The 25,198-nt window shown below is 43.3% G+C and overlaps 1 long non-coding RNA gene across 1 annotated transcript in view; it reads left to right on the top strand.

The window, feature by feature from the left end:
• LOC145396371 (uncharacterized) overlaps positions 1–24,486 on the top strand; it is a 64,353-nt gene extending 39,867 nt beyond the window's left edge. The window contains exons 3-4 of the long non-coding RNA XR_013896772.1: positions 513–681; positions 24,192–24,486. This is a non-coding gene — a long non-coding RNA (uncharacterized LOC145396371). The remainder of the gene's footprint in view (positions 1–512; positions 682–24,191) is intronic.
• The last annotated feature ends 712 nt before the right edge of the window (positions 24,487–25,198 follow it).

Below are 25,198 nucleotides of genomic sequence, written 5' to 3'. Positions count from 1 at the left end.
TAAATCGTCAGACATGCTGTGTTACTTATGCACCACAGTAAACACTGTTAATGTTATCATATATCGACTTTACTAGACAATACGTGGACACATCCAGCAGTTGGGGAAGGGCGGGCGGGGTAAACGGAGGGAGAGACGAGGCACAGTATTTGGAATGGTACACAGTGTTTGCTTAGACTTGGACAGCTCTCACTGTTGTAAGATTAGATCCTGTTTCTCAGCAGTGGCACATTTTTCCATATTTCCTTATAGAATACGCTGGATGCATTTTTTTTTATTCCTAACAGGTCCCTAAACTTTGCAGAGTTAGAAAACCACACTGGCAGCCTAAAACACGCACAGTATTTCCAAACATTTTCGGCGACCACTGTTGCCTACATCAATGGAACCACAGACCAAGAGTTTCTGTATCCTGAGTGAGTAATATGAGCCTGTGTGTTAGCCGAAAGTGCTTTTATTATGATGTTTTTCCTGATGGTGTTAAAATAGTAATGAATATATTTGTTTGACAGTGGGCCAAATTCAGGACATTGCAAAGCTGAATGAGAGAGATTTTGAAGCCAAGCACGGGTTTGCGAAGCCACATCCAGAAGACAGAAACGTGGTGGTGTCTTGTACGTCTGGCGTGCGAGCCACCGAAGCCTGGCAACAACTCCAGCCATACGGATACTGCAATGTCAGGTAAGACCAGAGTCCCACTATACACCTTCTCTTTTATATTGCCTGGTGCTGTAGAGGGACGCCTTCATGTGGTGGCACCGATATAACCAGGTCACTAAACTGCCTAGATATACAAACGTCCCTCAACTACTACTCTCTCTCCTGAAAAAAGGATGCAGATCAGCTTAAACCTGTAGTCCACCGGGTTCACGTTTCATATGAACCCAGGGCTGCTACTACTACTACGGTACTAGTAGTAGTGCTGCTGCAACAGCTAATACTACTGTTGCTGTTTGCTGTTGCTGCTACTGTTGTTTGGTGCTGTTTTTGTTTTTGTTGTTGTTGCTGCTGCTGCTGTTGTTGTTGGTGTTGTTGTTGTTGTTGTTGTCACTGCTCCATTTGTTGCTACTGCTGCAGTTGTTGTTGTTGTTGTTGTTGTTGTTGTTGTTGCTGCTGCTGCTGCTGCTCTTGTAGTTGTTGTTGTTGTTGTTGCTGCTGGCACGGTTGTTGTTGTTCTTGTTGTTGCTGCTCCTGCTGCTGCTGCTGCTGCTGCTCTTGTTATTCCTGTTGTCGTTGCTACTGCTGCTGCTGCTATTGTTGTTGCTGCTGCTGCTACTGTTGTTGTTTGTTGTTGTTGCTGCTGCTGCTGCTGTTGTTGTTGTTGCTGTTGCTGCTGTTGTTGTTGTTGCTGTTGCTGCTGTTGTTGCTGTTGTTGTTGTTGCTGTTGTTGTTGTTGCTGTTGTTGTTGATGTTGCTGCTGCTGCTGCTGCTGCTTCTGTTGTTGCTGCTGCTGCTGTTGTTGTTGCTGATGCTGTTCTTTTGTAGTTGTTATTGTTGCTGTTGTTGCTGCTGGTGCCACCGCTATTGCTGCTGTTGCTGCTGTTTTATTTTTGCTGTTATTGCTGCTGTTCCTGCTGCTGCTGCTGCTGTTGTTGTCGTTGTTATTGTTGTTTTTGCTGTTGCTACTGTTCCTGATGTTGCTGTTGCTGCTGCTGCTGCTGTTGTTGTTGTTGTTGTTGTTGTTGTTGTTGTTGTTGTTGTTGATGTTCTTGCTTTTGCTGCTTGTGCTGCTGCTCCTGTTGCTACTGTTGTTCTTGCAGTTGTTGCTGTTGCTATTGTTGCTGTTGTTCCTTTTGCTCCTGTTGCTTTTGTTGTTGTTGCTGTTGTTGTTGCTGTTATTGTTGTTGCTTTTGTTGCTGTTGTTGCTGCTGTTGTCACTGCTGCTGCTGTTGCTGTTGCTGCTGTTGTTGCTACTGCTTTTGTTGTTGTTGTTGTTGTTGCTGGTTGTTGCTGCTGCTCCTTCTGCTGCTGAAGCTGCTGTTGCTGGTGTTGTTAGTGTTATTGTTGTTGCTGCTGCTGTTGTTGTTGTTATTGTTGTCGTTGCTGCTGCTGCTCCCTTTGCTACTGTAACTGTTGTTGCTGCTGTTGTAGTTATTGCTGTTGTTGTTGCTGCTATTGTAGTTATTGCTGTTGTTGTAGCTGCTATTGTAGTTATTGCTGTTGTTGTTGCTGCTATTGTAGTTATTGCTGTTGTTGTTGCTGCTGTTGTAGTTATTGCTGTTGTTGTTGCTGCTGTTGTAGTTATTGCTGTTGTTGTTGCTGCTGTTGTAGTTATTGCTGTTGTTGTTGCTGCTGTTGTAGTTATTGCTGTTGTTGTTGCTGCTGTTGTAGTTATTGCTGTTGTTGTTGCTGCTGTTGTAGTTATTACTGTTGTTGTTGCTGCTGTTGTAGTTATTGCTGTTGTTGTTGCTGCTGTTGTAGTTATTACTGTTGTTGTTGCTGCTGTTGTAGTTATTGCTGTTGTTGTTGCTGCTGTTGTAGTTATTACTGTTGTTGTTGCTGCTGTTGTAGTTATTGCTGTTGTTGTTGCTGCTGTTGTAGTTATTACTGTTGTTGTTGCTGCTGTTGTAGTTATTGCTGTTGTTGTTGCTGCTGTTGTAGTTTTTACTGTTGTTGTTGCTGCTGTTGTAGTTATTGCTGTTGTTGTTGCTGCTGTTGTAGTTATTACTGTTGTTGTTGCTGCTGTTGTAGTTATTACTGTTGTTGTTGCTGCTGCTGCTGCTGTTCATGCTGCTTCTGCTATTGTTGTTGTTGTTCTTGTTGCTGCTCAAGTTTTTGCTGTTACTGTTGTTGTTGTTATTGTTGTTGTGGCCGTTGTTGTTTTGCTGCTGCTTTTGCCTGTGCTCCGGCTGCTTCTGATGCTGGTGCTGTTGTTGTGCTGCTGCTGATGTTGTTGTTGTTGCTGTTCCTGTTGTTGCTGGTGTTATTGTTGTTACTGTTGATATTGTTGTTACTCTTGATGTTGTTGCTGCTGTTCCTGCTGTTGTTGCTGTTGTTTTTGTTGTTGTTGTTGCTGCTGCTGCCATCGTTGTTGTTCTTGCTGCTGCGTTTGCCACTGTCACTGCTATTGCTACCGTTGCTGCTGTTTTTTGTTATTCCTGCTGTTGCTGTTGCGTCTACTATTATTGTTGATTTTCTTTGCTGCTGCTGCTGCCGCTGTAGTTGTTGCTGCTTTTGCTGTAGCTGTAGTTGTTGTGGTTGTGGTTGTTGTCGCTGTTGCTGCTGCTGCTTCTCCTGCTGCTGCCGTTGTTGTTGTTGTTATTGCTGTTGCTACTGCTGTTTTTGTTGTTCCTCCTGCTATTGCTGTTGTTGCTGCTGCTTGTCGTGCTGCCCCTGTTGATGTTGTTTCTACTATTGCTGTTACTGTTTTTGCAGTTGTTGCTGTTGTTGTTATTGTTATTGTGTTGTTGCTGCTGCTGGTGTTGTTGTTGCTGCTGTTGCTCATGTTGCTGTTGCTGATGCGCTGATACTGGTGTTGTCGTTGCTGTTGATGTTAATGTTGCTGTTGCTGCTGCTGCTGCTGTTGTCACTGCTGCTGTAGTAGTAGTAGTTGTTGTTCCCTAGGCAGTCTGGCCGAACAGCCCCGAGTCCCTAAGGAATGCCATGGCCGAGACCGGGCTTTCCCACAGAGCTCTCAAGGAGTGTTTGTTGTGTTGTTGGCGTAGGTGATTGTGTGCAATGCAGTCTTCCATAATGTGCTTCATAGTATGGGGTGCTGTGTTACATCCTGGACAGGCATCAGCGACGGAGTTACCCAGCCTCTTCCGATAACTTAAGAGGGCTGGATGATGCCCACATCTCAGCATGGCCAGGTGGACCCTGTCCTCACGAGAGAGAGAGGATTCAGAAGGGTGGATTTCAGGAGGCCGTGCATGCAGCTGTGTGTTGTCTTTAAGTGACTGAATGGAGCGGCGAGTGATTTGAGTATGGATATGCTTCTTGAGGCTTGTCTGAGACGGGCGAGGAAGGAAAGATGACAGTATTTGTGTATGATGTCGTGTGCTGGGTGTTGTTTTGATGTACCTTGGTGTGTGTGGATGTGCTGCAATGTAGTGTAGTGGATGTTGTGGGATTGTGGAGGCTGCAGCGAGAATTTGGGTGCCTCTCATGTCTAGACGATTCTTGACTTTAAGGACTTTGGTTTCTTGATGTAGGTGGTCTGTGGGTGTAGTAGCTGTACAGCCTGTGATTATTTTTAGGGCCTTGTTCTGTATGGTCTGTGGAGTGTTGTAGTGTGTTTTAGTGAGGTTAGGAGCCCAAGCAGGGCTTGAATATTTCATCACTGAACGTATATATTGTTTGTACAATGTGGTGGTGGTGTCTTTGTTGTGTCCGAATGTTGTATGGGCAAGTGACCTCGAGGCATTAAGTCTTGCTGTGATTTTATTTTTAATGTTTGTGATGTGTTGTTTAAATAACATTGATGTACTGTATGTTACACCAAGGATTTTGTGTGTGTGTGTGTGTGTGTGTGTGTGTGTGTGTGTGTGTGGTACGGGAGTGTTGTTTATGGTGAGGTGTGGGATGTGACTGTGTTCTGCTGTCCAGTTTGTGAGAAGGGTCACTGTAGATTTGGCTAGGGCTATTTTGAGCCTATTTGTGGTGAACCATTCGTGTAGTGTGTTGAGGTAAGGTTGGAGGATGTGTGCAGCTGTGTTTGCATTTTGGTGTGTACAGTCGGGGAAGAAAGAAGCTGGACACAATTGGCGGCCTCTGGCAACAACTCCTATAGTAAACACGTAGGTGGTAGCGGATATGCATGAATGGAGGGGTAACGTTTGTATCGAAGTGTGTGATTGGTCGGCACACCACCGTCTGTCATTGCCATGTAGTCAAATATTGGAGAGGGTTTTGAGTATGAATACACTATGTGGTAGATATAATAGATATTCACCCTGTGTCATAGGACATATAATATCTTAATTTGACAGTTGATTAGCTGTATTGATTAATGTCACTCATATTTAAGGCACTGTGCAGCTGAAAGTATTTGTGGAGTCAAAGGCATCTGTCTTCAGAGTAGGTTCAATATGAGACCGAAGCCTCAGATCCTTGAATAAATCATAATTATTATCAAGCGCAATACATAATTTATTGGCGAGTTCGTTTGTATGCTTCATTAACGAATATGTCGTTGAAATACAACATTGGTTCTGATAATCTTTATGACTTTGCTACGTTCTGAGTCAGTAGAAACGTTCCTCCCATGAACGTGGACAGAGCTTCATTGAGCACCATCCCTTACCGTGCTGGGGGTGGGAGGAACCGTTAACACACGCACGATTTATTAGTTTCTTCATTCAACTGCTAATGAAAAACTACTATGCTATTGCTAAACAAATGTTTGCTCCGTCCATGATAACAAGAGACTGCTCCTTGATAAGACAGATACCTCTGATACTGAAAACATTCCTTTTAGGTGATGTCCATCACACGTTTTCCCTCTCGAGTTGAGGTGGTGAGTTGGTAGGGTGAAGTATGGCCTTTTCAACGGCACTTCTGTCGCGATTATTTCGCCCTACAACCTCTCTACCGAACTAGCCTCACATGAGCATCCCCTCCAAGCTAGCCTCACACAAGCACTTTCCTCCGGCATTCTCTTCCCTCACCTAGCCCAACCTTTCACATTAGCAACATGTCAAGATGATTCCTAACATCCAGTTCAGTCACAGAGCATGGCATGGTTTGCGTGCATGTTTCAGTGTTTATATGTATGTGTGATTAGTTATAACTGAAATATAAGAAACCATGTTATGATATTTTTAATTGGAACCTTTCTGTCATATTCGGACCAGCACAGATTTACAGGTGAATAAACTTCCCCTTTACCATACTGATGAATCCAAATGAAGGCCAACAAGTGAACTGTAGCTACATGATGGATTAAAGCAGGTCATTAGACTATAATCCGAGATATATCGCACCATAACAAATCGGAAACCAATGATGTAATAATTAAGGTAGAGCACGATTCCAAAGTTCGTGCAGAGGGCTGATGGCTCAGCACCATAACTGTGTGGAGTATTTAAAAATCTGTTGTTTCGTGTTATCCGCATCATTCCTTGCAAACTACTGCTCGACATTTATCACAATATCAATCCAACTGGTGTAGGAAGGCAATAATTCCTAATAATTACTCGTGCGTATCCTTTTTATGCTTCTACTGCGCCTGTTCTGTCCTCTGATACAAGGTGAATGCACACCCCTTCAGTCTCTTGACTTGCTAGCTTCATATTACCTCAATCTATTATGGTATGAAAAGAATGTGACCTATCATGAGTGAAGCACAATAAATGTTGTAGGACCCATAGACGTCATTTTCATGAACATAATTAAAAGAATCACACATAAGGCAATGCGATGATGTTAAAATCAATAGTTACAAGAATATAAGCTAAACACAGAAGTCAAGTGTAATACTGCAGCTCATTACTGCATCACTGGAAATACTCGTTTGTTGGTAACCTTATCCTTATCACCTTTATTCTTTGCCAGTCCTTACTGAAGGCGGATTGTTCCAAGGTATCAGCAAAATCGTCTACCGTTAAGCATATGAGTATATTAAACCTTTTGCTAGTTCAGTTGTAAGCTTATGAATATATTATGGGGAAGATGCTTCGAATGTAAAGGTTTTTGCATGCTATATTATACGAGTGAAAAAGAATTTACTGTAATCCGTGTGTGGCACTTGTACTCAATGCATCACAAATTTAATTTTTATTTGGAAAGACATTGTGTGTGCTAAATGGAATTACCGTAATTTCAGTAACATGCTCAAGCTTACGTCACCTTTCATTTAGTACTTAGGGCTTTACCGCACGTGACTAGTAATTACCAGCGAGATAGCAAACATGGCATTGTTTTCAATTTGTCTGTCTGTGTGTGTATCTGTTAGCATGATAACTTTGCAACCGCTCAAAATACCATCACAAAATTATACAGGTGTGTAATAGGGATGAAAATCTCCTACGAGTTCGGAATTGGAGAAATTAAGTCAAGGTCCGTGGGTCTGTTAGCACGATAACTTTGCAACCCCTCAGGATATCATAAAAAAAAAATACAGGTGTGTAATAAGGATGAAAATCTCCTACGAGTTCGAAATTGGTGGTAGTAGGTCAAGGTCAAGGTCATATTCCGAGCCGGGCTAGATATGTATAGGCTCGCGGATGGTGTGATTCCCCCTTACGGGGGGCCACTTGTTTACTCTAGCACCAAACACATCACAGGAAGAAAACTCGCAGCGAAAGAGTTAACCATAAATATGCAAGGATGCCCTATAAAGGAACTAGAATCGTGTAGCGTTAGTTAGTATAAAACGCTGACATACTCATCAGGTCTTTTGAGTTAATTATATTGTGTGTATAAATGGTATCACCTGATAACATGTAACCTATGAGTGTGGACATCTTCACTAACTTGAAAAAACACTCACCATAAAATTAGTTAATTTGAATCTCCTTGATTTGAACTGTGGGGCAAAAGATCATTACTTAACGTGCAAATTGTGTGACTGAACTGGATGTTAGGAATCATCTTGACATGTTGCTAATGTGAAAGGTTGGGCTAAGTGAGGGAAGAGAATGCCGGAGGAAAGTGTTCGTGTGAGGCTAGCTTGGAGGGGATGCTCATGTGAGGCTAGTTCGGTAGAGAGGTTGTAGGGCGAAATAATCGCGACAGAAGTGCCGTTGAAAAGGCCATACTTCACCCTACCAACTCACCACCTCAACTCGAGAGGGAAAACGTGTGATGGACATCACCTAAAAGGAATGTTTTCAGTATCAGAGGTATCTGTCTTATCAAGGAGCAGTCTCTTGTTATCATGGACGGAGCAAACATTTGTTTAGCAATAGCATAGTAGTTTTTCATTAGCAGTTGAATGAAGAAACTAATAAATCGTGCGTGTGTTAACGGTTCCTCCCACCCCCAGCACGGTAAGGGATGGTGCTCAATGAAGCTCTGTCCACGTTCATGGGAGGAACGTTTCTACTGACTCAGAACGTAGCAAAGTCATAAAGATTATCAGAACCAATGTTGTATTTCAACGACATATTCGTTAATGAAGCATACAAACGAACTCGCCAATAAATTATGTTTTGCGCTTGATAATAATTATGATTTATTCAAGGATCTGAGGCTTCGGTCTCATATTGAACCTACTCTGAAGACAGATGCCTTTGACTCCACAAATACTTTCAGCTGCACAGTGCCTTAAATATGAGTGACATTAATCAATACAGCTAATCAACTGTCAAATTAAGATATTATATGTCCTATGACACAGGGTGAATATCTATTATATCTACCACATAGTGTATTCATACTCAAAACCCTCTCCAATATTTGACTACATGGCAATGACAGACGGTGGTGTGCCGACCAATCACACACTTCGATACAAACGTTACCCCTCCATTCATATATATCCGCTACCACCTACGTGTTTACTATAGGAGTTGTTGCCAGAGGCCGCCAATTGTGTCCAGCTTCTTTCTTCCCCGACTGTACATGTAAGTGTTATGTCATCTGCATAGGAAGCTATGTGTATTTGTGATGTGTGGGGTGTGGGTACGTCGAGCATGTATAGGTTAAAGTGTAGGGGACAAAACAGATCGTTGGGGGACGCCATTGGTGAAGTTTCTGATGTTCGAAGACTGACGGGCAAATGTTACATGTGCACATCTGCATTCTAAGTAGTTTGCCAACCATCTTGTTGTGTTATTATGCATGTTTGTATTGAGTATTTTGTTTGTGTGGTTGTGGTGGGGGATGGCATCAAAAGCTTTGCTAATGTCTAGTGTGACTAGGAGTGTTCTGTGTGGTGGCTTGGCTGAATTCGTGCCATCAAAAACTCTCTGTGTAAGGTCTGTAAGAAGGGTGTTTGTGTAGTGTAGTGGCCTAAAGCCATGTTGTGATTGGGCTAGGGGGATGTGAGGTGTGACTAGTTGTAGTACCAGTCGTTCAGTGACTTTAGAGGAGATGCAGAGGAGTGTGATGGGGTGGTGTGAGAAAGGTAGCGTGGGGTCTTTGTTGGATTTGGGGATAGTAATGATAATGTCATGCTTCCAGATGTTGAGTATTATGTTGTGTGAATAACTGTAGTTTGATATAATGATGAGCGCTTGTATGCCTTGTGGCCCAAGGTGTTTAAGGTGAATGTTGCTTATGTTATCTGGTCCACAGCCAGACGAGTGCTTAAGGTTGCTAATGATGTCCTTTGTCTGGTTGTAAGTGAAAGGTGCTTAGTCTGGGTCTGTGGGGAACTGACTCTTACGTCAGATGATATGTCGGTCGTCGCGATGGGGGTTTAGATGGCTGACTTGTGAAAAGTGATTGCTGAGAGTGTTTGCTTGATGTTTGTTTGAAGGTATGGTGTCTGTTGTTGTGATGGCAGCATGTGATTGTGTAGTGTTGCTGTTGGGGAGTGTGATGCTGTTTAGTGTTTTGTAGAGTTTACTGGTGTTTGTTTTGTGGTGAAGTGTTTGGAGATATTAATTCAAGTTTAGTGTTTCCTGTTCTGATATTTTATTGTTTATTTGAGTGTTGAGTTCTTGTATTTGTTGTACGGTGTCTTGTGTATGGGGTGTTGGGAAGTGTCGCAGTGTGTCCCATTGACTGATGAGGCCTTGAATTTCTGGTGTGAAGTTGGGGTTGTGTCTCTTTCTGTTGCCTCTAGGGATATGTCTTTTGTCTGCGTTTTACATAATTTTCAGGAAAGTGTGCACAGCGGTGTTAATGTTTGTGATGGGTGTACTGCTTAGTGTTTCGAAATGTTGTTATGTTTCAGTTCTGAAGGCCTCCCAGTTGGCTCTCTAATTATTAGTGTATGTGTGTCTGTGGCCAGCTGGGGTGATTTTGGTTTTGAAAGTGATGTTGATTGGGAGGTGATCAGAACCAAAGGTTTTGACCACTCTCCAGGATGTAGTAGGGGCAAGGTTTGGGGAGCAGAAGGTGATGTCTGGGGATGATCGGAGGAAGAGGGCTTGGTGTGGGATATGGGTATGTTGATGGAGTTTATTCAGTATGATAAGATGATCTGTCTGGGACCGTAGTACCAGCCGTCTATCTGTGTTAGGGTTGTTGACATGCCAGGCCGACGCCTTGGCGTTGAAATCACTACCCAGGATGATGTTGGTTATGTCAGTGATGTGGTGTATTTGTGGAAAGTAATTGTGTGGTACTGTGGGGGACAATTGGGGGGGAATACATGTGTTGGCGATTGTTATATTTGAATTGTTACCAGTGCGTAGCCTATTTTAATTGATTGTATTTTTGTTGTAATTTTGTCATGTGGGGGGAGAAGTGACTTTCTGTGTGTACTGGTATCTGAAAAGTTGATGGATTTGTGTACCAGGGTGATGAGTCCACTGCCATCGCCGTCGGCCTGGTCTTGTCCAATGGTGGTGAAGTTATGGAATGTTGGTGTTTTCTGTGCTCTGTGTAGTTTTGTTTCTTGAAAGATAGCAATGTGTATGTTTTGTTGTTTGATGAATTGTGTTAGTTCTTGTTTTTTGGTGTTTATGCTATCTATGTTTAACTGAAAGATGTTTATGTTGTGTGTGCGATGTGTGTTGGCTGCTGCAGCACGGGGGGAAGGTGGTGGTGTGGGTGGAGGGGAGGTGGTAGGAGAAGGTTGTGATGGAGGTAAGGGTTGGGGTGAATTAGGATGGGTTGGAATGGGAGGGGTTGGGGGATTGGATGGAGTTGGAAGGATCGGTGGGTTTGGCTGAGGAGGTGTAAAGGAAGTAGGAGTAGGGTTGGTGGGGGATTAGTGGGTGGGGAGAAGAAGCATAAGGAGCAGGTCCAGGTGTTTGTGTAATGTTTTCTGGATGCAAGTGTTGTGCAGGTGTAATGGGTCCAGTTCTTGCAGGAATTGCACTGAACTGAACCCTTTGACTGTCGGCTCGGCGTGATAGGTTTTGAGCATGTTGGACATACGTATTTGTTGTTGGGTCCTGGATTGCTCTCAATGTCTCCGGTTAGAAGTCATCGAGAAATGACCGCCGGGGAGTCAATTCTCGGTGTAGAAAACATGATGTTGTATGTGTTGTGTTGAGAGATCTGGTATTTGACCGGACGACTGAAGCCACTCCCAGGTTCTCAGGCCCTGCGAGGGGCCGGAAGGGTTTGTGGTGGTTTGGCCCCCATGCTATCTTCCTCTTCTGTTTCCACAGCCTCTAGGGGGTAGACCGACGGCGAAGACGCCACTGCTTCAGGTATCACTGCTGCTGTTGTTTCTGCTGCTGCTGTTTTGTTGCTGCTGCTGTTCTTCTAATTATTTTTGCAGTTGTTGCTGCTGGTTCTGCTGCTGTTGTTGATATTGTTGTTGTTGTGCTGCGACTGCTGCTCCTATTGCTACTCTTGATGCTGTTGCTGTTGCTGCTGCTGTTGCTGTTCCTGTTGTTTCTGTTGTTGTTGTTGTTGTTGTTGTTGTTGTTGTTGTTGTTGCTGCTGCTGCTGCTGCTGTTGTTTTTGCTGTTGCTGTTATTGTTGTTAGTGCTGTTGTGGCTGTTATTGTTGCTGTTGTTGGGGCTGCTGCTATTGTTGTTGATGCTGCGGCTGTTGTTGCTATTGTTGTTGCTGTTGCTGCTGTTGCTTGTGCTCCTGTTGCTGCTGTTGCTAGTGCTTTTGCTGTAGCTGTTGCTTTTCCTGCTGCTTTTGCTGCTCCAGCTGTTGTTGTTGTTTTTACTGCTGCTGTTGTTTTTGCTGTTACTGATATTGTTGCTTTTGTTGTAGCTGTTGTTGTTGCTGTTGTAGTTTTGGCTGTTGTTTTTATTGCTGTTGTTGCTGCTACTGTTATTGTTGCTACTGTTGTTGTTTGTTGCTGCTTTTGCTTATGCTTCAGCTGCTTCTGCTGCTGGTGTTGTCTGTTGTTTCGCAACAGCAGCAGCTGCTGCTGTTGCTGTTGTTATTGTTGCTGTTATTGCTCCTGTTGTGTTTGCTGATGCTGTTGTTGTTATTGTTGCTCCTCCTGTTGTTGTTTTTGTTGCTGCTGCTTTTGTTGTTGTTTTTGTTGCTGCTGCTGCTTTTGTTGTTGTTTTTGTTGCTGCTGCTGCTTTTGTTGTTGTTTTTGTTGCTGCTGCTGCTTTTGTTGTTCTTGTTGTTGTTGCTGGTGGTGGTGCTACTGTAGTAGTAGTAGTTGTTGTTCCCAAGGCAGTCTGCTACTGTTGTTGTTGCTGCTTCTTTTGCTGTTGTTGTTGCTTCTGCTTCTGTTGCTGTTGTTGTTGCTTCTGCTTCTGTTGCTGTTGTTGTTGCTGCTGCTGATTTTGTTGTTGCTCTTGTTGTTGTTGCTGCTGCTGTTCTTCTCATTGTTTTTGCAGTTGTTGCTGCTGGTTCTGCTGCTGTTGTTGATATTGTTGTTGTTGTGCTGCGACTGCTGCTTCTATTGCTACTCTTGATGCTGTTGCTGTTGCTGCTGCTGTTTCTTTTCCCGTTATTTCTGTTGTTGTTGTTGACTGCTGGTGTTTTCACTGTTGCTGTTATTGCTGTTTTTGTTGTTGTGGCTGCTGCTGCTGCTGTTGTTTTTGTTGTTGTTGCTGTTGCTGTTACTGTTGTTGTTGCTGGTGCTGTTGTTGCTGTAGTAGTAGTAGTTGTTACCTAGGCAGTCTGGCCAAACAGCCCCGAGTCCCTAAGGAAGGCCATGGCCGAGACAGGGCTTTCCCACAGAGCTCTCAAGGAGTGTATGTTGTGTTGTTGACATAGGTGATTGTGTGCAATGCAGTCTTCCATAATGTGCTTAATAGTATGGGGTGCTGTGTTACATCCTGGACAGGCATCAGCGACGGAGTTATCCAGCCTCTTCCAATAACTTAAGAGGGCTGGATGAAGCCCACATCTCAGCATGGCCAGATGGACCCTGTCCTCACGAGGGAGATAGGATTCAGAAGGGTGGATATCAGGAGGCCGTGCATGCAGCTGTGTGTTGTCTTTCAGTGACTGAATGGAGCGGCGAATGATGTGAGTATGGATATGCTTCTCCAAGCTGGTCTGAGACAGGCGAGGGGGGGAGAGATGACAGTTTTTTTTTTTTTTGTGAGGAAGAAGGAACCAAAGGCTGAGCCTGCATTAACGTTCCTTCTAAGAAAGAAAGAAAAACAATACAAAAGAGAGCCAAATTCGAGATCCATTCATTTCGAAATGCCTGGACACACTGCGTTTGAAAGACAGGAGATCATAGGAAGTAGGAAATACAGACAGAGGTAGACAGTTCCAGAGCTGACCTGTTGCATAAATGAAGGGCTGAGAGTAACGGTTAACTCTTGCATTAGAGAGTTGGACAGCAAAGGGATGAGAGTTTGTTGCTAGACGGGTGTTACGTGCCCGTCGTAGAGGTGGAGGGATGCAAGAAGACGGTTCAGAGGAGCAGTGACCATTGAAGTAGTGATAGAAAAGAGATAAAGAAGCAACAGCGCGGTGAAGAGACAGAGGTTGAAGGGAGCCAGTAAGAGGGGAAGAGTTGATGAGATGAATAGCCTTTGACTCCACCCTATTGAGAAGAGCTGTATGTGGGAGCCTCCCCACACATGAGAGTTGTACTCTAAACAGAGGCGAATAAAACCCGTGTATAAAGTCAACAACTGTGCAGGAGTAAAGAAGGCACGGAGTCGGCTTAGCACACCTAATCTCTTTGGAAGTAGATTTTACAAGACCAATATGATCTTTCCAAGATAAGTCCCTTGTGAATGAAACCCCAAGCATGTTCAAGGATGATGCAGGATTGAGCTGGATATTATTAACCCCTAATGCGCGGCCATGGACAGTCGCCCTCCCCTGGGTGGCGGCGTTCGATCGAGGTCTGAGTACCTGTAGGAAAATATTAGCCAAAAATCAGAGATTAACCCTAGAACGTTATACTTGGTATGGCAGATAGTACTTACATTCAGCTTTCTCCAGAGACAGGTATTGAGCCTTCGTGGACTACCCAAGGACTTGTGGAGACTTGCAAAGTTGGGTAACAAAACCTTCACTTTCACACCTCCAGCAACCCGGTTTCCCCTCTACCACAGCCTCATTCTGTCACAGTAAACTTTATACTACAACGTACAGGTAGTTTGGAATCCGTATTTGTACAATAAGCACTGAAAATAAGGCTAAAATCAACGAAGTGTATGGCCAACATGCAGCGCGGCAGCGGTCTTCCTGTCACTCAACAAACATTTCCATTTTCACAGCTAAAAACACGTATACTACATTATTTTTAATCATATTACTTCCCAAAAGATCACCGCAGTGCGCTTTTTATTCTGCCTTACGCCCGTCACTTTATTCTCGTTCCTGTCGGCCGCTCGCACTGACTCGGAAGAGCTAGAACTCGCCATAATGTCACTTTGAAAGCCTGCGGTAAACTGACGCTAAACAGAGGCAAACCGTGCGAAAAAAAGCTAGTTTTACAACTGGGGAAACAAGCGTTTCCTATTAGCATAAACTGCTTGTGAGAGGAGAGCGCAGATTTACAGTTCTGAGCAATCAGAGCGCTGCCATGTATCACACCCAGGCTGGCCGGGCCGTGGTGGGGGGGAGGGGGGGAAAACGCGATACTTGGCAACAACGGAGGTCAGTAGTACAAAGGTAAAGTATGCTAATTGTAGCTAAAAGGTGGTGGTACTGTTAGACAATACCAGCTGGAACATCCTTGCCCGCGCTTATTCAAAATTAACTCGAATCGCAAATGCGATGCCCCGCGTTTTAGGGGTTAAACATTAGTGGGTATTCCTGTGAAAGATTTTGAGGGGTTGATAGGTGTATGATACCGTGTGCTAAGTGTTATTTTGATGTTCCTTAGTGTGTGTGGATATGCTGCCATATAGTGTAGTGGATGTTGTGGGTTTGTGGAGGCTGCAGCGAGAATTTGGGTGCCTCTCATGTCTAGATGATCCTTGACTTTGAGGACTTTGGTTTCTTGATGTAGGTGGTCTGTGGGTGTAGTAGCTGTGCAGCCTGTGAGTATTTTTAGGGCCTTGTTCTGTATGGTCTATAGGGTGTTGTAGTGTGTTTTGGTGAGGTTAAGAGCCAAGCAGGGCCTGCATACTTCATCACTGAACGTATATATTGTTTGCCTACGGTGGTGGTGGTTTCTTTGTTGTGTCCGAATGTTGTATGGGCAAGTGAGCTCAAGGCATTGAGTCTTGGTGTTAATTTATTTTTAATATTTGTGATGTGTTGTTTAAATGACATTGATGTATGTTACACCAAGGATTTTGTGTGTGTGTGTGTGTGTGTGTGTGTGTGTGTGTGTGTGTGTGTGTATGGTAAGGGAGTGTTGTTTATGGTGAGGTGTGGAATGTGACTAAGTTCTGCTGTCCAGTTTGTGAGAAGGGTCTCTGTAGATTTGGCTGGGGCTATTTTGAGCCTGTTTGTGGTGAACCATTCGTTTAGTGTGTTGAGGTAAGGTTGGAGGATGTGCGCAGCTGTATTTTCATTTTTGTGTTTATATGTAAGTGTTATGTTATCTGCATAGGAAGCTATGTGTATTTGTGGTGTGTGGGGTGTGGGTATGTCGTGCATAATAGTTGAAGAGTGTAGGGGACAAAACAGATCGTTGGGGGACGCCATTTGTGAAGTTTCTGATGTTCGAAGATTGACCGGCAAATGATATATGCGCACATCTGCATTCTGAGTTGTTTGCCAGCCATCTTTTTGTGTTATTGTGCATGTTTGTGTTGAATATTTTGTTTGTGAGGTTGTGGCAGGGGATGGCATCAAAAGCTTTGCTAATGTCTAGTGTGACTAGGAGTGTTCTGCATGATGGCCTAGGTGAATTCATGCCATCAAAAACTCTTTCTGTCTAGCATCTGTAAGAAGAGTGTTTGTGGAGTGTAGTGGCCTAAAGCTATGCTGTGATGGGGCTAGGGGGGTGTGAGGCGTAACTACTTGTGGTACCAGTCATTCATTGACTTTGCATGGGGTGCAGAGGAGTGTGATGGGGCGGTGTGAGGAAGGTAGCATGGGGACTTTGTTGGGTTTGGGGATAGTGATGATAATGTCATGCTTCCAGATGTTGGGTACTATGTTGTGTGAATAACTGTAGTTTGATATGTTGGTGAGTGCTTGTATGCCTTGTGGTCCAAGGTGTTTAAGGTATATGTTGCTCATGTTGTTTGGTCTATAGGCAGATGAGTGCTTAACCCGCAGTGTCCCGTTGACGTGAACTAACGTCCACACGTTTTGTCACTGCCAATCCCTTTGACGTACATAAACGCAGATCAATTGCAAGGTCCCTAATTTGCACAATTTTCAATTTTCGCGAGTGATTTTTGGTAGGTATACACGGGACACCTTCCTCTACAAGATGCCAGGCAGGGACAATGCCTTACCCAGCATGACCTCCCCCCCCCCCTGCACGCCATTGTCTCAGCAATTCACCTGTTTTCAGTGACCTGGCCAGTAAAGCCATGTCATGCCACGGTACGAAATTCAGGGCCAGAGTGATTCCCCAATCGACGACAATGTGGAGGACAAACTTTACATAGGATTAGAGGAAGAAACAGTCAGAAATGATGAGCAGGTAATGTAGCAAAAAAAGGTCAGGTATGGTGGTGAGTTAGTGAGTGAAACAATGCCTATAATGCCTATATTACTTTTTGAAAACCAATATACTCTCGTACTACATATAAATTCGTACCAAGTAAATAAATAAATACCGTTAATGAGTGGTGTGAAATAGTTACCCTCCCATAAAACTCGTTTTCTTTGGTGCCAGCCTGTTAGAAAACCCAGTAAGGTAAGGAGGTAGTGCTACCTGGATCGAGTATTTTAAACCTCAGGTGAGCAATTTCTTTATGAATTTTCGATGTTTCTCACCAAAAACGAAGGTTTGAGCCAAAAAAAAATTTCCAATAATGGTCGGGATTGGTCAGTGGTGGAAAAGTGGTTGGGATGGGGCGGGTTAAGGTTGCTAATGATGTGCTTCGTCTGGTTGTAAGTGAAAGGTGCGAAGTCTGGGTCTGTGGGGAACTGTTTCTTATGTCGGATGATAGGTCAGTCGTCGCAGTGGGGGTTTAGATGGCTGACATGCGAAAAGTGATTGATGAGAGTGTTTGCTTGTTGTTTGTTTGAAGGTATGGTGTCCGTTTCTGTGACGGCAGCATATGATTGTGTAGTGTTGCTGTTGGAGTGTGTGATGCTGTTTAGTGTTTTGTTGAGTTTACTGGTGTTTGTTTTGTGGTCAAGTATTTGGAGATAATTATTCCAGTTTAGTGTTTGTTGTTTGGGAGGTCCGGAGCTAATGTGGAAGATAAATGCACAGATAAAGCATGTTCTGATATTTTATTGTTTATCTGAGTATAGGGTTCTTGTATTGTTGTACGATGTCTTGCGCATGGGGTGTTGGGCAGTGTCATAGTGTGTCCCGTTGGCTGATGAGGCTTTGGATTTCTGAAGTTGGGGTTGTGTCTCTTTCTGTTGCCTCTAGGGATGTGTCTTTTGTCAGCATTTTGTATAATTGTATTCAAAGTGTGCACAGCAGTGTTGATGATTGTGATGGATGTACTGTTTAATGTTTCAAAATGTTTCAAAATGTTGTTCTGTTTCAGTTGTGAAGGCCTTCCAGTTGGCTCTCTTGTAATTATTGTATGTGCATCTGTGGCCAGCTGGGGTGATTCTGGTTTTTGTAGTGATGATGACCGGAAGGTTATCAGATCCAAGGGTTTTGACCACTCTCCAGGATGTTGTGGGGACAAGGTTTAGGGAGCAAAATGTGATGTCTGGAGATGATGGGAGGAAGAGGGCTTGGTGTGGGATATGGATATGTTGATGGGGATTTTTCAGTATGAAAAGATGATCTGTTTGGGATTGTAGTACGAGTCCTCTGTCTGTGTCGGTGTTGATGACATGCCAGGCCAACACGTTGGCGTTGAAATCACCACCCAGGATGATGTTGGGTATGTTAATGATATGTTGTATTTGTGGAGAGTAATTGTGTGGTGCCGTAGGGGACGACTGGGGGGATGGAATGTATATACTGGCGATTGTTATATGTGACTTGTTACCAGTGTCATGTGGGGAGTGAAGTGACTTTGTGTGTGCACTGGTATCTAAAAAGTTGATGGATTTGTGTGCCAGGGTGATGAGTCCACACCGCCACCGCCGTTGCCCCAGTCTTGTCTAATGTTGGTGAAATTATGAAATGTAGGTGTTTTTTATTTCTGTGTAGTTTTTATCATGTAAGATGGCAAAGTATATGTTTTGTTGTTTGATGAATTGTGTGAGTTCTTGTTTTTTGGTGTGTATGCCATTTATATTTAATTAATGGATGTTTATGTTGTGTGTGTGATGTGTGTTGGCTGCTGCAGCACGGGGAGGGGGGGGGAGATGAGGTGGTGGTGTGGATGGAAGGGAAGGGGTAGAAGAAGGCTGTGATGGAGGTAAGGGTTGAAGTGGATTTGGTTGAGGTGGAATGGGAGGGGTTGGGGTATTGGATGGTGTGGGAAGGATTGGTGGGTTAGGCTAAGGAGGTGTGGAGGAAGTAGGAGTAGGGTTGGTGGGGGGGATAGTTGGTGAGGGGAAGGAGCATAAGGAGCAGGTCCAGGTGTTTGTATAATGTGTTCTTGATCCAAGTGTTGTGCAGGTGTATTGGGTCCAGTTCTTCCAGGAATTGCACTGAACTGAACTCTTCGTCTGTCGGCTCGAAGTGATAGTTTTGAGCATGTTGGATATATGTATCTGTTGGTGGGTCCTGGATTGCTCTCAATGTCCCCAGCTAGAAGAAGTCATCGAGAAATGACCGCCGGGGAGTCATTTCTCGATGTAGAAACAACGGTGCTGTGTGTTGTGCTGAGAGATGTGGTATTTGCCCGGACGACCGAAGCCACTCCCAGGTTCTCGGGCCCCGTGAGGGGAGGGTTTTCTGTGGTTTGGCCCCCATGCTGTCCTCCTCTTCTGCTTCGACAGCCTCTGGGGGGTAGACCCACGGCGATGACGCCACCGTTCCAGGTCCTGTTGTTGCTGTTGCTGCTGCTGTGTTTATTGTTGTTGTTATTGTTGCTGCTGTTTTTGTTGCTGCTGCTTTTGTTGTTGTTGTTGTTGCTGCTGCTGCTGCTTTTATTGTTGTTGTTATTATTACTGCTGCTGCTGCAGCTGCTGTGACAGCTGGTGTTGTTTCTATATTGCTGCTGTTGCTGCAGTAGTGTTTGTTGTTGCTGTTATTGTTGCTGTTATTGCTGTTGTTGCTTCTGTCGTTGTACTTGTGTCTGCTGCTGCTGCTGTTGTTGTAGATGTAGTTGTAGTTGTTGTTGTTGTTGTTGCTGCTGCTGCAGCTGCTGCTGTTATTGTTGTTGTTGTTATTGTTGCTTCAGCTGCTGTTTTAGTTGTTTCTGCTGTTGCTATTGTTGTTGTCGTTTCTGATGTTGTTGTTGCAGCAGCTTCTGCTGTTTTAGTTGTTGTTGCTGCTACTGCTGCTACTGCTGTTGCTGTTGCTTCATCTGCTGTTTCTGTTGCTGCTACTGCTGCTGCCTCTGTTACCAATGTTGTTGATGCTGTTGCTGTGTCTGCAGTTGCGACTGTGCGGCTAATTTTGCTTCTGCTGTTGCTGCTGCTTTCCTTGCTGTTGCTGGTGTTGCTGTTGTTGCTGTTGCACTGCTATTGTTGTTGCTGCTGCTACTACTGTTCATGCTGCTGTTGATGCTGCTGTTTTTGCAACTATCGCTACTACTACTACTACTACTACTGCTATGACTACTGCTACTACTACTGCTACTACCATATATATATATATATATATATATATATATATATATATATATATATATATATATATATATATATATATATATATATATTTGTAAAGTACAGCACGTACTATGTAGTGTGCATAAGTACAGTCTTTTGTATATACAGTATATTTACTGCTGCTACTGTTGCTGCTTATACGGTGCTGCTGTGCTGCTGCTGCCTTTATAATGATGAAATGTATTAGTTGTCTTTTTTTTTATGTATTGAGAGATATGAAATAAAGCCGATTGAATTGAATTGAACTGAACTACTACTACTACTACTGATATTACTGTTACTACTACTAGTGATGCCATGCTAACTACTCGAAGAGACTTTAAAAAAAGCCTTAAATGACGGTAAAAAAATGAGCAAAGAGAAATCTGTGATTCAGTAACTCGGCAATCTTCTGTAAAAAACAAAACACAATTCTGGAAAGAAGTTTAGAGACAAAGATGTACTAAGCGTGTTGGTGTGATTGATGGGAACACTTGTCTATCTATTGTTACGGAACAGAGAAAGATAACGTACACTTTAAGTGAGAATACTAAGAGTCACTACTGTCCCGTAAAGTTCCAGGTTCAAAACAAAAGAGTTAGGTAAAATTACAAGTTAAAGTTTAATGCACAAACTAACAACAAAACATTCAGGACTCATAAGGATAATGTAATGGCAAAATAAACAGGTTAAATATATGGTTAACTGCAATAGCCTCTATTAACACGAAATTAGCAAGAGTAAATTTATCTAAGTCAGCCCTGATAAAATGAGATACCAGATAATACTCAGTGAATGCCAGATAAATTATTACAGATACAAACTATTATCAAAAATGACTGACACAACCCAACATCAATCAAAAACCTCACTAGGCCTAAGAATTAACCTTATGCTACACAGTACAAGAAAAAATGCAATAACAGTAATACTCAAATTACACACAGCTGCTAGATGTTTGGAGATTTCTTGAGCACTCACAATAATAATAACTGTACAGGGGAGGACAGAGATGTGAGCAAAATGAGGAGCAGATCTAAGTGGCCATGATGCAGAGACTGAGCTCATTATACAGGGGCCAGCAGAGCTTGATAAAACTTGTAAGAGGGACGCGCAAATGAAGCCATGGGCACAAAGAGATGAAAATCCCGCACTGAAACAACAGAAAGAACGACTTACTCTACTATAACGGTAGAAGGGGGGGACTGAGGCAGAACACGCTCGTGATCAAACATGCAGCAACTGTGCGTTAAAATTACACAAAGGATGATGAAATCATAGGCTATGTAACACTATCTATAGCCCAACGCACTAATCCCGCAAAGGGTGGCCGCAGACAAAACGCCTCCAAGTCGCTCTGTCACCCACTATCTGACTGCCCTCCCCCCAGCTCACTGGCCCCTCCCTCATATACCTCTCAACTCCATCCCTCCACCTCATCCTCGGTCTCCCTCTCCCTCTCCCTCCCTCGATTTCACCTACATACACCCTCTTAGTCAGTCTTTCATTCTCCATTCTCTCCACATGTCCAAACAACCTCAGTGTATTTCTTCTAATTCTCTCAATCACATCCACATCCACCCCACAACATTCTTTCACTACTTCATTCGTCAACCTGTCCCTCTGTGTCAGCTCCTCTCAGGTAACTCATTTCCACTGCACTCACTCTCGACTTGTTCCCTTCTAGCAAGATCCACGCCTTGCTTCCATACGTCAGGGTAGGGATCACAATACTATCATGCAGTGACTTCTTGACTTCCGTACTCACCTCCCTATTTCTCATCACCGCTTTCAGTGAACCAACAACTTCCTTCCCTGCTGTACCCATTCAAGTACTTCATCCCCCAAACTTCCATCCTTACTCATCACACTACCCAAGTACTTGAATGCACTCATTCTCCATATCCTCACCATCCAACCTCACTGTGCATTCTGTGACTTCATTCCTCTCAGACACCATAACTTTACTCTTGTTTACATTAAATTTCAGATTCCTCTTCTTACACACTGTCCCAACTTCATTCACCAAACCTTGCAACTCCTATTCATCTTCACTTAACAATACTGTATCATCAGCAAACAGCAACACCGGAATCTTCCAAATCTCACTCTCATTCATTAGTGCCATCCCCACATCCACTGCCCTACCTTGCACCTCCTTTACAACCCCATCCATGTATATATTAAACAGCCATGGAGACATCACACAACCCTGTTTCAGTCCCACATTGAGATCAAAGAACTCTCTCAGCTCACCATCCACTCACACCGTAGCCCTAGCTCCTTCGTACATACTTTTCACAGCACTCAACAATTTCCCATCCACTTCATGTATTCTGAAAACCTTCAATATACCTTGCCTATCTGCTCTGCCATATGCTTTTTCCAAATCCATGAAGGCAGCATACAATTTCTTTCTCTTCTCTAGATACTTCTCCACTAAACTTACTCGAACAAATATCTGATCTACACACCTTTTTCCCTGCCTAAATCCCCCTTGTTCTTCTCCATCTAGCTCCTCTGTTATATCCTAACCCTATCAATAATTATTCTACCATATATTTTTCCAGTCACACTAAGAATTCAAATACCTCTATGGTTACCACACACTTCTCTCTCCCCTGTTCCTTTGTACAAAGTAACAGTTATACCTGATTTCCAGTCCTCTGGAACCCTTCCCTCTTCCCAAGCCAATCTACACATCTTCCATATCCACCCCACAACAATCACATCCCCATACTTAGGCATTTCACCACACACTCCATCAGTTCCTGGGGCCTTTCCCATCCTGATCATGTTCAGTGCTTCAGCTACTTCTGCCCTACTGATCTCTTCCTCCCTCCTCTCATCTCTTCTTCTCCCAGCCATTCCCCAACCACTTATACTCGCACTTCTTACCCTCTCGAAATGAACGGATCTTCAATTTGGCTCTCTTTTGTTTTGTTTTTGTTTTTCTTGGAAGGAACGGTTTGCGGGCTCCTACCTTTGATTCCTCTCTTGCATAAAAAAAAAAAAAAAAGACTCCCTACATTCAACAAATCCTCAAAGTGCTCCTTCCATCTCCTCATTTTCTCTCTCTTCTCCACCAACAGTTTATTATTCCTATCTTTCACTCCTCCACTGTTTCCCTTTTCACACTGTCTTACTTTCTTTACCTCCTCCCAACAGAATTTCTTACTCTCCCTCCATTTCACACTCGGATTCCTCCCAAACTCTTCATCCACTCTTTCCTTGCTCTCCTTCACCAATCTCTTCAACTCCGTTCTCCTGCTCACATAAACCTCTCTCTTCTCTCTCTCATCTTCTCCCCTACCTATACTCGCTAGCCATTCACTATATGCCTTCTTCTTTTGTTCCACAGCTCGTTTCACCTCATCATTCCACCATGCTGTCCCTTGCACACCCCTGCATCTCCTCCTCACTCCACAAACCACCTCACACGCTGCACCTATCTCTTCCGTGAATATCTTGCATACTTCTTCGACCCCTTCCATCTGCTCTAACTCATACCTTCCCAATCTTTCTTCCACTATGCTCTTATACTCTGTCATTTTCTCACTCTCTTGCAACTTCTCCACTCTTTTCACAGGAGCTGTTTCCTCCTGTCTTCCCCTTCGTCTCTTCACCAATTTTCTATGCAGCCTTACCTTGGCCATCACTAAGTGATGGTCCGAGATTCCATTCCCCCACCCTCTCCACACTCTTGCATCCAACATTTGTCTTCTCATTCGCTCATCCACACACACGTAATCTATCATTGCCTTTCGTTCAACAAGTTCACCGTCCATCCTTCTCATGACCCTCCATGTATACCTGTGGATCATCTTACGCCGGAAGGTGTTGGCTATTGCCAACCCCTTACCAGCACAGACATCCACCAAAGCACTACCATTCCCATCTACTTCAGCTGGCACACCCCACTGACCAACCACTCCAACCACTCGTACATTCACAACTTTACCATTCATGTCTCCAGTCAAAAACACTCTCTTGCTCCTCTCAGACTTATCCATACAAACTTGTACACTCGCCCAAAACTCATCTTTCACTCCTGCCCCTCAGTCCTCTGTCGGCGCTTATACACATACAATCACCCAAGCTTTTATACCTACTTTCATCCTCATCCACAGAACACTTGTAAATTATTCTGAAAGGTAATTATGTAGCCTACAGGTGAATACCAGTGTGTAATAATTGTGAAAGTACCACAAAAAATGAAAAGGAAAAGAAAGGAAATAAAAAATCTTATGGATATTATCTTGCATGCAGTAGTAATTATTTTTTTTATTATATTATGTTAATGCTGAATATCTAAAGAATATGCGATACCAAACTGTGATAATTGTGAAAGCACCCCCTCTAGAAAAAAAAAAAATCCAGTATCTTGTGGGTATTATTTTGTTTGTATGAGTAATTATTTTTCAAAACATGTTAATGAATGGTATAAATATCCAAAGAATATCACTGTAATTAAAGAAAATATATTTCAGGGTGTACTTTGGATCATACCTGGACTGGAAGGCCAATAATGGACCTCTTGTGTGAGACGACACATCAAATCTACGTCACTTCATAGTTACGGAAGCTCCCTAACATCTCATCCTCATCGGCTTATTTTTGGATACGACTGCCAATATCGTTTTGTATGTTACTTTTGCAGAGTACGGTGACGTTATAATTAACACAGAAAAGGATAGCCATGGTGTAATAAGCAAAATAAATCGCATGCGAAGAGGTGTTATGGAGCTTCCTTAACCGACAAGAATACGAGCCCGGTTCCTACATTTGGTGTTATTGCAGTTAGTATACCATGATGTTAAATGCTATCTTGCCGTTTTTCTATTCATGTTCATTGTATTTGTAGCCTCGAGCTGAGTCTATATAGTTAAAAATTTTGTTGGATTTGTTGGAACTGTTGTAAACCCAATGCTTCACAGTTTTGTTTCGGTGCCTCGAGAAATTGTTAACCATGGGTAGTTAAAATTTGATGTTCATACTAGACAGCTGGCTACTTGCTGTGTGTGCATTGGAGCCTCAGGCAGACGTCTGCTGGGAGGCACTGAGGGAGATTTTGCTGTGACTGCTAGTGTTTACGAGGAACATGGATGTAAGTTAACATTTCCTTGAGCCATAAAGCTAAACTATTGATTAGTGTTTATACTATATTATGGCTGTTCATTTAACTCTTCATGTAATTTGAATATTTGTATATAATTATTAGAGTGAAGCATTGGGTTATTAGGAATTTTCTTTTTCTGTTGTACAGTGCAGTTACGTTATGTGAGACGTCTACAGAAATAAACACGATGTATCTGTCACAGTCTCTGTTCACCCTGATTGCTGGCAGCCACAAAATACAAATCTACTGGCGGATTAACACTGTGGTAGCGGGTCTGTGGTTCTCTTGGATCTGCTTCTCCAGAGTGTAGCGTTGGGAACCACGAGTATTTAGGTATAATTGGTGCAGTGTTAAGAGTACGTGGAGTTTGTGACCTTT

The sequence above is a fragment of the Coenobita brevimanus genome, chromosome 37 (assembly GCF_032717465.1).
Source record: "Coenobita brevimanus isolate Jiangsu-jjx chromosome 37, ASM3271746v2, whole genome shotgun sequence".
Classification (NCBI taxonomy): Eukaryota; Metazoa; Arthropoda; class Malacostraca; order Decapoda; family Coenobitidae; genus Coenobita; species Coenobita brevimanus.
This window is presented reverse-complemented; position numbering and strand designations above follow the sequence as displayed.